Raw genomic sequence first — 14,436 nt, 5'->3', positions numbered from 1 at the left:
TAAATCAGGAGGAATTATCTGGTCCTGGGGTCCAAGGATAGGCAGAGTATCCTGTAGCCTTCGGTTTGGACAAGTAGGCCCCACGAGTAGGTAATCTAGACCGTTCAAATGATACCTCGAGAATCTCAGATTGGGAATTGTTTCTATTCGATCTTCCTCCTTTTTGTTGGACATGGACTATTTTTGGATTCTTTATCTAACCATCTCTCCGTAGGCCAACATTAGAAGGGCCAGGATTGTTCAATCAAGGAAATGTCAAGTGGATCACACCGTCCACGACGTGGCCCATCAGATCCATGGTTCGACTTACTGAAACTTCAAATCGAGTAAACGAAGGCCTGATGATCCGATAATGCCTTGTTAATCAGACAGCTAGGATGATCCAATCGGCGTGATTTTCTGTTCCACTGGACATCCACGGTAGTCCCCAGATGAACGGTCTAGATTCATCAACAGCACAGCCGTAATCACGATGAACGGCGAGTAGGCGGGCCGGGTATGAGCACGCATACTCATGCATGCTTTGACTGTATAATGGCATGTACACACCTCGACGTAAACCGTCCACGTCGTTGAGCTTTGGAGACTACCCAAAATCAGATAGATTGGAATCTCAGGGGTGCACACGGTTCGGTTCGATCTAGTTTCTCAGTGAAAGCGGAATGGAACCGTTCCTTACAATTCTATGATTTTCGGAACCATACCATTAGCACCCTAAAACTCAATCGGAACTGGACCGTGAAAACCGGTTTGATTTTGGATCGGTTACACAGTTCTAGGCTTTTTATAATCCAGCCTAATTATATGTACTATTTTATAATTTAGCCCTTGTCCATTCACATTGTGATCCATTTAATTAATGGTATAGATATTGCATATAATGTGAAAAAATATATTTATGAAAACAATCAAAAGGTGCATTGTAAACCATAAATTATGAGTTAAATATACAATTAAAAATTATTGTAAACTCATGATTCTAGGTTCAGTTTCATGTTCGGTTCTACGGATTAGATCCACGGTTCAGATTCACGGTTTGGATCACGGTACGGTTCGGTTCTAAATACCCCAAATTGAAATTGAACCGAACCAAACGGTTCTTTAAATTTTTGAACCGAAACTTGAATCGATGCTCTCTAAAACTGAACTAAATCAGATCATTTGACCAGTTTCAGTCCGGTATGACAATGTGCACCCCTAGATCTGATTGATGGATATCTTTTCGTTGAATTTTGGACTGTGACTACTTTTAATTTTAAAAGCCCATTTAATGCCCACCAATCGGACGGCTAGAATCATCTTTAAGTCATATTTTTTTTTATATTTCGGATCCTTCTGCAGTGGGGCCCACTATTCGAATGATTTGAAATGGTCCGAAAACTATGCATGAGCGTGGATGATGGTCCATGATACCAGATACACTCCAGTTGAGCAACTAACCATCCAGACGCAAACTTTTCAGCTTCTGATAAGGACCGTTGATCATTTTCTTCACAGCCTGCGTCAACTCCACTGATCAGACGACTATAATTGCAAGAAAATGAGGCTTTGTACGTTTGTAAATCCATGATATAGCCTATCAGAGATAGACGGTGTCGATTCAAAGATCATATAGCTATGCGTGTGGTCGAGATGCGACGTCCTAAGGCTGTTTCGTAGCAAGGTTTAACCAGAGTCAATCAAAAACTTCCACATATCTTATCCTTTTTTTTTCTATTTTATTTTAATTTATTTTGCAGCGAATGCCAAGTGGGCCACCTACATTAATTACTCACCTTCAAACCCAGTTGTCCTAAGCTCATAAAGTGTGCCACCTACATTAATCACTCACCTAAATTAACAACCGTAAAACTGGGCCCCACGGAGTTTTATGTTGGACGGAAGCGGATTGCGTGGACCTCGGTGGTGTGTTGGCCCCAAAATGATTTATCATATATGTGTTATATCCGAAGAGTCTTTAAATTAATGAAATAGATACAAATCTCAAGTGGACCACACCACATAAATAAGTGGGAATTGAACGTCTACCAGTGAAAGCTTCTTGCGGTTGAGGCTTTGGATTAACATGATATGTATCTTTTACCTTCATCGATGTCTACGTGGCTTTCTTAACAGGTTGGATGGCAAATAAATATCACATGGTGGGTGACGCAGTTTGGCTAATGACACTGTCACCAGCACTGGTTGGCTAGTGGTCGGTGTAGTTATGTGGACCCACCATGATGTATGTGTTTTATCCACCCCGTCCCTCCATTTTGAAAGATAATTCAAGCACTTAAATCTAAAAAATGAGATAGATCTAAATTTCAGGTGGACTACACCATGGGAAAATAATAGTGATTGGATGTATATCATTCAAAACCTCCTGGAGCCCACTGTAATGGTTATTCGACATCTAATCCATGGATTGGGTCATACAAAATAGGATGAAAGGGAAAAAAAAAAAAGCTTGATCCAAAACTTCAACGGTGGGCATTCAATCAACATTCTACAGTCCACTTGAGAGATTTGTATCAACCTCATTTTTGGGCTCTAACATAAAATGATATGAAAGAAGGGTGGACGCTTGGATGAAAGACATACATCTAACCTGTTGATTAGGTCATATAGATGATGAATGGAAAAAATATATATCACCTTGATCCAAAACCTTAGTGGCCCAAGAAGTTTTTAATAGTGGTCGTTTAATCACCACTCTGTGGTTCACTTGAGATTTGGATCAACCTCATTTTTGGGCTCATAACATAAAATGATATGGAAGAATGTATGGAAGTCATGGATGAAACACATACATCATAGTGGGGCGCAGATAGCACTGACTAATAGCCATTGGCTAGTCAATACGTTTCCCACCGTGGGCTTAAGAAGGTTTCAACTGCATGAATTAATAACTCTACTGCTTTATGTGGTGTGATCCACTTGAGCTTTGGATTTGCCTTATTTTTGGGCTGATGTCCTAAAATGATCTCAAAAATTGGATGGTCGGTGTGGATATAACACATACATCACTTTGGGGCCCACAGAACTTGTTCACGTCAACACACCACTGGGGAATCCACTTCCATGCTGGACGGGCTCTATCCAGCAGGTCGCTGTGATGGAATTGTTGGCGCACCTATATCGGTGACCGTGTCTATCTTGTTATCACCGTGTTACTCTTTTGCTAGTTCACCACCACCATACACTGTATTCAGAGTATAGTTGCACGGACAATCCAGACCGTCCAAATCTCTGACCCGGTTTACTAATGGGGCCTATCCCAAAAGTCTTACACAACAGATGATATTAAACATTTGAGTTTCATTTGAAATACCTACAACCCTATTTCCCAGTGGTAGACTTATAACATACCTCAGCTCTCTGAATTATTCTATTATTATTTTAAAATTTCTACCAAATCTCTTTACTCTAGAACCAACAACTATCTTACATGGACGCGGATTAGATACGGACGCGGATTGCGTCCGACCCCCGCCCGGACGGTAATCCGTCCGGGCAGGGCTATGTGGGGCCCAAAGTGATGTAAATGTTTTATCCGCCGTTAGATCTTGATAAGGTATGTGCCAAAAAATTAAGTAGCTACAGGGCTTAAGTGGATCACAAAGTGGAGATTGAACGTCTACCATTAAAAACTTCCTAAACTTCTTGGGAGCCGGAGAAGTTTCGGATCAAGCTGATATTTGTTTTTTCACTTCATCCATGTCTACATGACCTTATGAATAGGTTGGATGGTTAAAAAACATCACAGTAGCCCTTAGAAAGGTTTCAACAGTGGTTGTCATCATCATTGCAGCTTCCTTTGGTGTGGTCTACTGGAGAAGTGGACCTGATTAATTTTTAGGCTTGTACGTTAAAATGATCTAAAAGATACGGTTAACGGCGTGGATAAAACACTTACATCACTTTGGGCCCCACAGAGCCCTGCCCAAACGAATTACCGTCCGGGCAGGGGTAGGACGCAATCTGCATCTGATTAGATACCGACAATGTCATTCTTTTTTTCCTACAATAAAACGATCTCTCCAAATAGTTGGACGGTATGGATACAACACACGCATCATGGTGGGATCCACAGACCTTGGTGACGTCACTTCAGTAGACATTTGGCTACTAACCTTGTTAGTATCTAATCCGCGTCCATTTTACGTATACATTTGATGGAAGTGGATTGGCTGGTGTAGATACGTGTCGTGCGAATATGGGAAATGGATTGGCTACTCCCCCTGCCACTAGCCATGATGTATGTTTTTCATCCATATCGTCTATCTATTTTTATAGATCATTTTATAGTATAGAAAAAAAAAAGAAAAAAAAGAAGGTATATCTCTGTAACGTCCTGTCCAATCAGAACAGTATCCTAAGACGTCCACGTAGGATTTTCTGTAGGACCGTTCACTTAAACAGCTCGTATGTGGGGTACCACCAATAAATTAACCCAAGTTAACCCATTAAGGCTGACCAGTCTGGTTATGATCGAACCGAGTGCGAGCCGTCAAGCCAGATAGCCTGCTTGTGCCTGGCAACTGCTTGCGCGGGTCCTGCAATGGCTGAGGAAGGTTAGAAAAATTTAAAAATTGGAGAAACCGTAGATCTCACTGGGCTTGTGGTCCATCGCGGGCCACAAACTCAGTAGACACTTATAAATGAATTATCTACGTCGTCCCAACGGCACTTGCCAAGGGCAACTCACCCCAGCTATAATGCCTTGAAAATTGAGGGTCGTGCATACACTTGACTCCCAAGTTCCCGGGTATCACTTATACTGATTTTTACTAATTTGCATTTAATTAGGTTTAAGTGCGCAGTATGAAATTTCTTGGAACATGAAACACGATCATAACTAGTCTATTGAAATGAAAGAGGTCAAATATATACTAGTCCAAAAGAATGCAAATGGGTCGTTCAAGGCGTTGCCCAACAAAATCATAAAAGAATGACAACTCCAAAAGAATAGTTCGCTGAATCCACCACTCAGCAATCCAAAACCTGCCACTAGGCTGATGGAGGACCGTCCATCAGCTAGAAGTAGGACAGCTCGTCCTCTTCCTCAAGACTTGCACCGCCAGGCTCCTCGTACTCTGCGTCACCTGCATTTACGGGAGAGTCTGGTTGGTGTTTTAAAACACCGTCCCAGAGTGGGAGTAAGTGATCAACTCAGTAGGTGCCATTAGCCTTAAATTGTAACAAACATCAATTACATTATGAATTTAATGTAACACCCTGAAAATCGGGGGTTGTGCATACGCTCAACTCCCGAGTTCCCGAGAGTCACTTATAACCGATTTTTTAAAATGTGCATTTAATCTGGTTTAATTTGCGCAGCCTGAAATTTTCTGGAACATGAACATAATCACACGAGTCTACTGAGATGAAGAGATCAAACATATATCTATATACATGTCCAAAAGAATAAAAGGGGCGCACATGGCGCCACCTAACAAAATCACAAAAAGAATAGAGAGTCCAAAAGAATAAAACTGAGCCCCCTGCTCAGCGATCCAATCCCGCCTCTCAAGCTGACGGTGAACTGTCCATCAACTGGAAGTAAGACAGCTCGTCCTCCTCCTCGAAGCTCGCCTCGCCAGGCTCCTCTAGCCCTGAGTCACCTGCATCTATGAACAGGTCTGGTTAGTGTTTTAAAACACTGTCCCAAAGTGGGAGTGAGTGATCAACTCAGTGGGTGCTATTACTCTTAAGTTATCACATGCATCATTTATGATATGATCTTAATGAAAAGTAATCAATCATAAACATCTAACTAATCTTATTAATGCGCATGCATACAGGATTATATGATGCATGCCCTCGTCACAACGCTCCCTCGAGCAACTCCATCTAACGATCGCGTATGACAACACTCCCTCAGAGCGACCTCGACTGCCGAGTCGCCACCGTAACTAATGCGATGCAATGCGATTGTGTTAGCCGAGTTACTAATTAAGTCCATTCATCCAGCAGGTTGGAGATTCTGATACACCACATGTATCAATGCCCTAAACTGGTTGCGAGGCCAAGACCCCCCAATGCGTGAGGCCGAGACCCCGCGGTACATGATCCCGTCGGGTTCCTCATCCCTGACTTCAAGCACATGAGGAGTGCCAAGAGAAAGGGATCGCTCGCGGTCACTACGGGAAGACGCTATACCCCAGCGTAGGCCAACAGTTCGGACACAGTGTCTCATTCCACCATGCCCGGCTCACGAGGCTGTGGACCAATTTCAAGTGGGTTATTGATCAGATACAACAGTTGTAGGGTGTTTCAGGTTCCATACATGTGTGGGCAAACAAAGTTGGTCAGATAGTAGGCTAGACTGCATGAGTTAGGCGAGCGTGAGAAGAGTGACATCGGGCACAAGGGACCCATGTAGTTGAACTATAGCCACCCGAACATGCCTGCCCAAACCCCCAGGTCTAGCCCTAGCGTAGTTCTACCGATGGAACTACCGTCTCTCCTCGTGTTCCTGACCAACCCAAGAGGGTGAGGGTGATCCATAACATGTTAACTATCCAAGTTATCAACAAGCTTAACATTATCATATTCTCAGACATCTCAACCATACAAAACGGATATTCCTGCAAGCAAGCAACATTATCAAGAAATAAAGTGCGTGTGTGAGTATGGGTTTGTGAGGAAGTTAAACACTTCCTCCATCTTAAGAAATCATATGTACAAGGGTAATGAATCATACATCGTATGAAGCAACAACACATGAAAAAATCAAACAAGGCATGAACATGTAATAATCCATATACAAAATCATGTGAGAGGCAAGAATAATCATCATAAGAGTCAAACCTACAATTCCATACTATTTCGACAAACATACAATTCCTAGGGTTTTTCTAGTTTCTCCTAATATGGCATCCAAGCAATCAAAATCATTAATTTCGTACTATAATTGGTGCTAGACCACCTAAGAACAATAGTCCACACCTTCGAATTTATTGAAGGCTTGGGAACGACCTAGGGGCGTGGATCTTTAGGGTTGAATGGTCGAAATCCCTAAAGCATACATTTGTATGTTAAAACCCCATGTAAATCTCTTCTCCACTCAAGGGTTTCAAGAAAAAAGGATGAAGGATCTTACGTAGACGATCATGGAACGAATGGTGTGATTGTGGTGGAGAGTTTTTTCTCGAAGAAGAGGTAGGGAGTTATGGGGTTTGATTCACTTGGGCCTCACCTTGATCTAGGGTCCACACAAGCTCTTTCTTCACTCGCTCTTTCTTCTCCTTTACTCTCTTGCTCTCCCTTCTCTCCTTGGCGGTTGTGGTAAATGAGAGAGTTATGAGAGAGCTAGGGTTTATTCCCTAGACTTGGGCCATTTGGCCTTAAGTTCCCACACTTGCCCAAACTAGCCTTCTAGGGTTCCCTATTGAAGTTGGGGTGGCCCTAACGCCTCATTGGCCACCAAATTTAGTGTGTAGGTGTCTTATGGCCCGATTAGGGCCCGTGTAAAATTTGGGGACAAACGGATGAACGGATATAGGGTCTAAGTAAGTGATTCCGACCTTTAAATGGCCCTCTGGGGTCCATTCTGGTGATTGAAGCGATTCTAGTGGCCCTCTATCCATGAAACTTATAAGATAGATACTCCATGGCCCGATGAAGGGCCATGCAAAATTTAGAGACGATCGGATATGGAGTTTGGTCGTACGGGTTCGATTTATGATCCACGGTCACCGTCCCTCGATCGGGTCCCAGAGTTCGTGGATGGGTATAGGAAAATTTATTAGACCTCCACCGAAAATGTAGAAGAGATCCGACGGCTGGATAGCCTAGTATCTCGGTTTCATTTGCGAGTGCCAGATTCCGGTCCTGGCATTGGTGGGGTGCATTTAGTCAGTGTCGGATCCTACTTCTGGGTGTCCACTGGGTCCGTGGTCCGCGATAGTCCACAAGCCCAGTGAGTTCTATGGTTCCCTAAATTTTTAGATTTTTCTGACCTTCCCGTGTTGTCACGCTCCAAACTTGCAAAACGGGCTTACAAAATTCCCGATCGCCGAATCCGGTGCCGACAGCCTCCGTAGTGCCCCATTCTCGGATTCCGGCACTCACATACCAGATTCCGATCCTGGGATCCTAAAAGGAGGATTTTCAGTATAAATTTTTTTGTAATGGAGCATAACTACAAGCATAACTAAGTCACAAAACAACATCACCACACATCCACTAAATCAAAAACTTTAAGTACAATGCGGGAAGGGAAATACAGGGTGATCAAAAGCTTCAAAATAAACTGGTGTGCACTCCTGCCTCAGCGCTGCTGCTATCCAACACTACCTGCATGCAACGGTCGTGCATAAGCTTACAAAAGCTTAGAGGGTGGTGTAAGTGTGTGTGTAAGGCCAGCGCCAAGTGTACAGTATCAGAGTAATGTGAAAATATGCGATAAGTCCATGAATGCTATCAGCTGTACCAAAGCTATATGATGCAAGACATGAATGCTATCGGCCATACCAAGGCCATGCGATGCGAGGCCTATGTAGCCAAATGTTATATGCGAGATGCGAAGCAAGCATATCAGTCCTCATCAAGTACACATATCAGTACAGTTCCTCTCTGGATATCACCGGGGTCTAATACACCTCACACTGACTGCCTCCTCCCTAGCTGCACAGTCAAGCAAGTGGAAGAGACCACACTATCCGCCTGACCAGTAATATCTACCCGGCTCGTCGATAGCGGACTCATTTGCGAGTTGGTCAAACTCAGGCTAGCTTATAGCCCCCTCACTCGGGCGGATAAGGCCACACCCCATTTCAACCGACCACGAAACAGTGAGAGACGCCATCTTGGTATTCGGCACTCGGGCGCTCGTGTATCCACTCGGCCAGACGTTGGAGCATCTCCTGGTACAAAAAGGTTTCGGACTTTCACCCAAGGATATCCTAAGTGCCCACAATATTAGAACCTAGTATTTACGGATCCGATACGGCCATCCACGATGTGTCTGTGGAGCCATGACCCTGATGTCGCTAGGGCGTGCAGTGAATCATGACACACAATGCGAAATGCATGAGTCAAACCGTCAGTCATGCGGAAATCTCACACGTACCATGCGCTCATGTGGGGCACTCCGTCTCAAAAGGAGTCCCGTAAATGTCTCAGCCCAACGGCTTATGCTATGATTAAACATTCCTCATATCAAGCATACATATGATGGTATGGGCATGAATCATGGAAGTGCACTAAGCATGTTATAAAGTAATGAACTATCAACAAGTATGTGCCTATCAATGGGCCTTAAGGAGAGTTACAATACGGACATTTAACCAACATTGTACTTACAATGTGGACGTCAAACCAACATTGCTCCCAAGGCATGGCCCGCCATAAAATATTTACACAAACCATAGGGAATCACACATTGCAATGGACCCTAAGGACATCTCGTTGGGCCTCGACCCATGGGCCTTGGATACATCAAATGGGCCGTATCACATGGGCCTTACATTCATCAAATGGGCCGGATTAATGGGCCCCCACCAACGGGCCTTATGTACGTTGCAATGGGCCATATCCCATGGGCCTTTGAAAACATCACAATGGGCCTTGTAACATGGGCCTTATGCATGCCAAATGGGCCTAATCATATGGGGCCTTTTGCATACCAAATGGGCCTAATCATATGGGCCTTATGCATACCAAATGGGCCTAATCATATGGGCCTTATGCATACCAAATGGGCCTAATCATATGGGCCCTAGATATATACCAAGGTGAGCCTTAATGAACGGCCATAAGTAAATCAAGATGGGCCCCAAACATATGCCAGGGTGGGGTCCATTTGAACTGCAGGTCTATCTTATTTTTAGTCTCAAGCCTTAAAATGGGCTTCTAAAGTGATTGGACAGCTTGGATGCAGCACATGCATCAAGATGGACCCCACTGTCATGGAAAGTGTGAATAAAACACATGAAGGGGTCCCACCGTCCGCCTGGACGGTGCGACTAAAACACATACATCACCTGTGTGCTACAACCGTCCATTGCCTGTGGACGGTATGAATAAAATATATGCATCATTGTGGGTCCCACGTGGGGCCCACCATAATGTTTGTTCTCCATCCAATCTGTCCATGTGGTCACGTAGACCTGGACGAAGAGTAAAAACAAATTTCAGATTGATCCAAAACTTCTGTGGCCCGGACAAAGTTTTCAAAGGCAGACGTTCAATCGCATTGTTTCCCATGATGTGGGCCACCTGAGTCTTGGAAGAGGCTGAAATTTGGAGGGGGGCTCTCTGCCCTAAGGACCCACCGTATGGACGGCTCAGATGACATATAAACATCAAGGTGGGGCCCACGGCTGGAGCCGTGGGACCCTGCATGATTGATTGCTTGTATTACCTTCTCTTGTGATTAATGATTGATATATATATATATATATATATATATATATATATATATATATATATATATATATATATATGGAAAACCCTAGATTTTGTGGTTTTTCAGAGGTAGGGCCCACATCTGCTGAATCCGGGTCCGCCGATGGATTCTACCATGTACAACAAATCCATCGAGTCCAATATTGGGCATTTTTGGGCATGTAGAAAAATTAAGGTGAGTTTCAATGGTGGAAATTACTATTTTCAAGGGTGTGGCCCGCTAGAAAGTTAGATCAATCCCATTTTTCGACTCAATGCCTAAAATAATCTGAAAAATGAGATGGACGGCTTGGATTTGAAGTATACATCAAGATGAGGCCTATATGAGTTGGCCACCAAGAAGCTTGTGAACCAAGCTTATATTTGTGTTTTCACATGGACGTCCAGCGTCCAGGATAAAATACATATAAGGTGGGCCTTTCACACGCCTAAGGTGGGCCCTGTTTAGGTGGGCCACCAAATGATGAGTGTTGTGGATATAATACATATAAGGTGGGTCCCACCTATAGATGGTTTAGGATAAAATACGAGCCTTATGGTGGGGTCTATTCGGGCGGGCCACACAATCACACCAACATCACAAGAAAAGAAGAATAAAAGAAAGGGAGGGAGAGAGAGAGAGAGATATACACGTGTGATGGAGGGACCCCGGCACTATGGGCCCTCCGTTTCAAGCATCCAATCATACATCAAGTGGGTCCCATTGCATATGGGCCTACCAAATTGAAAATCAACGGTGGAGATCCTTTCTCCACCAAACTAGAAGGTCTAGATGACCATATTCATGTAAGAAAATAATCATGATGGGGTCCATGGAGAATGGCCCCATCATGGAATGATCTTAAGCATCAAGGTGGGCCATTAGCCACATCAAGGGTCCAAAGTGAGATCCATACCATTGATCGGTAGGCCTCACTTGGCCCATCATAAGAACATGAAAATCTAGCCTATAGAAGCACCCACCGGTCGATCTTCTCGGTCCGTTGAAATGCTGGTCTCCTTAAGCTTCACTTTAATGGTGGAAGATGAGAAGTGAAAGGCTAGGACGGAGGATTTGGGATGGGAAAGTGGGACACAAACATGCACTCTCTCACATGGAAGAGAGCTTGGACGTGAGCTCTCTTGTTGCTTGGGATAGAGTTGAGAAATGAGAGAGAAAGAGAGAGGGAGAGATGGGATGTAAAGAGAGAGAGTGATTGTAAGACCCGTGTCCTAATCCGTACCATTCCGTTGGCTTCCGCGGTCCTTCCGGTCAAATTTCGGCAACCTTCGCACCGAATTCGGTGTTTGCGCACGATCCTAAGCCAGGTCCCGCGCACCGACGTCGGTTCGATCTGAAACTTATGTCTTGACGATCGCGTCGTCGCCGCGGTTCCAACGCCGTGACTTGCGCACCGAACCGATACCCAGGTAAGAAGATGCCGATCAGCGTTTATTCTGAAGAAACACCGCGCGTTGCGGATTTCGAGGGAATCTCTACGCAATAAGTCCCATCAATCATCATTAAATGCAACCTTATCTCAAGTACAACAACCCATACCTCTTTCTTCACAAAGTCAACTCTCTCTCTCTTCACCCATCCCTCCTTTACTCACTTTTCAAACAAACCCATGCTTCATTAATTACACCCATCACTCCATCACCTCATATCACTCCCATCCTCTCATTTTCTCTCTCATTTTCTCAAATCTCTCCAAGCAACCAAGCCTCTCACGTCCAACACTCCTCTCCCAAACCACAAGTGTGGTCCACCTTCCATCATCCATCTACACCCTCCCATCTCTCATCCACACCATTAATCCCCCATCATCCACCATCCAAGGTATAGGAAAGGTGCATTTGAAGCCAAGGGAGCAAGGAGGAGGGTTAAAGGTGGGTGATCCACCGTCATTTCTCCTATATTTTTGGGCCACATGTGGTGGGACCCGTTTGATGTATGCATGTATGAAATGGAGGGCCCATAGTGGCGGGGTCCCTCCTCTATCTCACCGTGTAGCTCTCTCTAGTTCTCTCTCTTTCCCTCTCTTTCTCTCTTCCTTAGAATGAAGTGGGCCCCACCAATATATTAAATCTACTCCATCCATCAAATAAGGTGGCCCACCTCATTTTAGGAAAGATCCACCCCCCCTATTTAGAGTAAATGATATATTATAATATTTTATTAATATTTATATATATGGTAGGCCATGATCATGTGGGACCTACCTTGATGAACATGGGCCACTCACGCGTGGGACCCACCATGAGGCAGTGTTTACCCAAACCGTCCAGCGTCCGGAGACGCTGGACGTAGGCATGGCTAGCAAAAAAAAAAAAAAAAAAAAAGCAAAGGAAGAAAAGGTTACTTTTTAGTGGACTGCTCATGCAGGCCCCACCTTGATGTATGTATGTGATCCACACCGTCCAATCTATTCTCCAGTCTTCTTTAGGCGTTGAACCAAAATTTTAATGCGATCTGATCATCAGGTGGGCCATAGCATCTAAAACTATGTAAAGACATGCCAGATCATAAAAAAATACTCGGTGGGACTCACTTGAAGTTCGGATGCAGGTGAAACTAGTTCTGGACGGGTAGAACAGTGGGATACACATGATGGGTGGGCTGGATTGTGAATCACATCTCGGTGGGCCTCAAAACAAAAAAAAAAATATAGTAATAAAATTTTTTTTCAAAGCAGCAGTGCTGCTGCTGCAGCAGCGACGAGCGGGCGGACGCTGGGGCCTCACGGCTCCAGTTGTGGGCCCCACGTGATGTGTTTCGAACATCAAGGCCATGCATTCGGTGGGTCCCCACGTACCACCCATCCATCTCAAAAATCAGCCGTAAACAGAACTCAGGCGGGCCATACCATCTAGAATCATGTGAAGACATGTCTAAACATATAAAATCGCTTGGTGGGGCCTACCTGAGTTTTGGATGTCGCTGAAACTTGGCATGGACCGTCAGTTAGGTGGGACTCACATAATGGATGGGCTGGATTTGTGAACCACATTTCGGTGGGCCCCACATCTGCCCCAAGGTCCAATGACCTCTTCAACAGGTTGGACGTGAAATAATTATTGCAGTGGGCTCGCTGCCCACGTGAACCCCTCAACAGGATGTATGGAAGATAAGTATTTCAGTGGGCCCTTGGCCCACACAACCCCTCAACACGTTGTATGGAAAATAAATATTTCAGTGGGCCCTATCCAGGCCCATATCACCTCATGAATAGTTTGGATGTCAAATGATCCAGGCCCACGTGACCTTATGAATAGATTGGGTGATAAATAAAAATTGTAGTGGGCCCTACCCGGGTCCACATGACCATATGAACAGTTGGTTGGAAAATAAACATTACGTTGGGCCCTAGGTTGCTTGGAAAAATAAACATTTCTGTGGGCCCCGGTCTGAATGACCTTAACAATGGGTTGGATGGGAAATAAACATTATGGTAGGCCCCTCATGGGACCCACTGATGTATGTGTTGTAAACCATACCCTCCATTAGATGGGCTCCATCATGATGCATGTGTTTCATCCAACTGTCCATCCATTTTTGGAGATAATTTAAGGCCCATTTTATGAGGCCCATTGTGATGTATGCAGGCCCATGTGACTAGGCCCACGTGGATGCATTTGTGGCCCGTCATTGAGGCCTACCTTGATATATGCATACGAGACCCATGCATGGGGTCCATTCGATGTATTAGAGGCCCAATGGGATGTACATGAGGCCCATTTCTTGATTTATGTGTTGACCCCTATAGCGATAGTGCCTTGGGAGCAATGTTGGTTTGATGTCCACATTGAACGGATAATGTTGGTTAAATGTCCGCATTATAACTCTCCCTAAGGCCCACTGACAGGCCCAAACTTGTGGTAAGTAGGCCGTCTAGGCCCATCTCCACTATATCTAGAGCCCATCCCTTTATACATGTTTAGTATAGATCCATGATTCATGATCATTCGCACCATATGTATGCCTGATGTGAGGGTGACCGATCATAGCATATATCTTTGGATAGACTATTTATGGGCTCCCTGATAGGCGGAGTTGCC

The sequence above is a fragment of the Magnolia sinica genome, chromosome 3 (genome assembly GCF_029962835.1).
Source record: "Magnolia sinica isolate HGM2019 chromosome 3, MsV1, whole genome shotgun sequence".
Taxonomy (NCBI): domain Eukaryota; kingdom Viridiplantae; phylum Streptophyta; class Magnoliopsida; order Magnoliales; family Magnoliaceae; genus Magnolia; species Magnolia sinica.
This window is presented reverse-complemented; position numbering follows the sequence as displayed.